This window comes from Rhinopithecus bieti, unplaced genomic scaffold, assembly GCF_001698545.2.
Source record: "Rhinopithecus bieti isolate Rb0 unplaced genomic scaffold, ASM169854v2 scaffold_13704, whole genome shotgun sequence".
NCBI classification, from domain to species: domain Eukaryota; kingdom Metazoa; phylum Chordata; class Mammalia; order Primates; family Cercopithecidae; genus Rhinopithecus; species Rhinopithecus bieti.
This window is the reverse complement of record NW_016808231.1, coordinates 3,577,229-3,577,772: the sequence shown is the minus strand read 5'-3', so window position 1 is coordinate 3,577,772 and position 544 is coordinate 3,577,229.

Here is a 544-nt window from a genome sequence, read left to right as displayed (position 1 = left end):
GCATATGGCAGCCCCACATCTTGTTTCCTTTTCTTTTTTTTCTTTTTAACTAAAAGAGTTGACAATTTTATTTTCACATTTCCCAATGCAAATGAAAACTGCATCTTTCTTTGTCCCACTTCTCCCCTCCAAAACGATTGTCTTTGATAGGGCAAGGGGGCAAGTCTTCCTTATGCTGTTAAGAAAACCCAGCATCCCCGCGGCATGATCTCCTGGTGAAGGGGTACAGCTAATATAAAACTCACATAGGCCGGGCGCGGTGGCTCACGCCTGTGATCCCAGCACTTTGGGAGGCCGAGGCAAGCCGGTCACAAGGTCAGGAGATTGAGACCATCCTGGCCAACATGGTGAAACCCTGTGTCTACTAAAATACAAACAATTAGTTGGGCGCGGTGGTGCGGGCGCCTGTAGTCCGAGCTATTCGGGAGGCTGACACAGGAGAATCGCTTGAACCAGGCAGGCGGAGGTTGCAGTGAGCCGGGATCAGGCCACTATACTTAAGCCTGGTGACAGACGAAGACTCTGTCTCAAAAAAAAAAAAAAA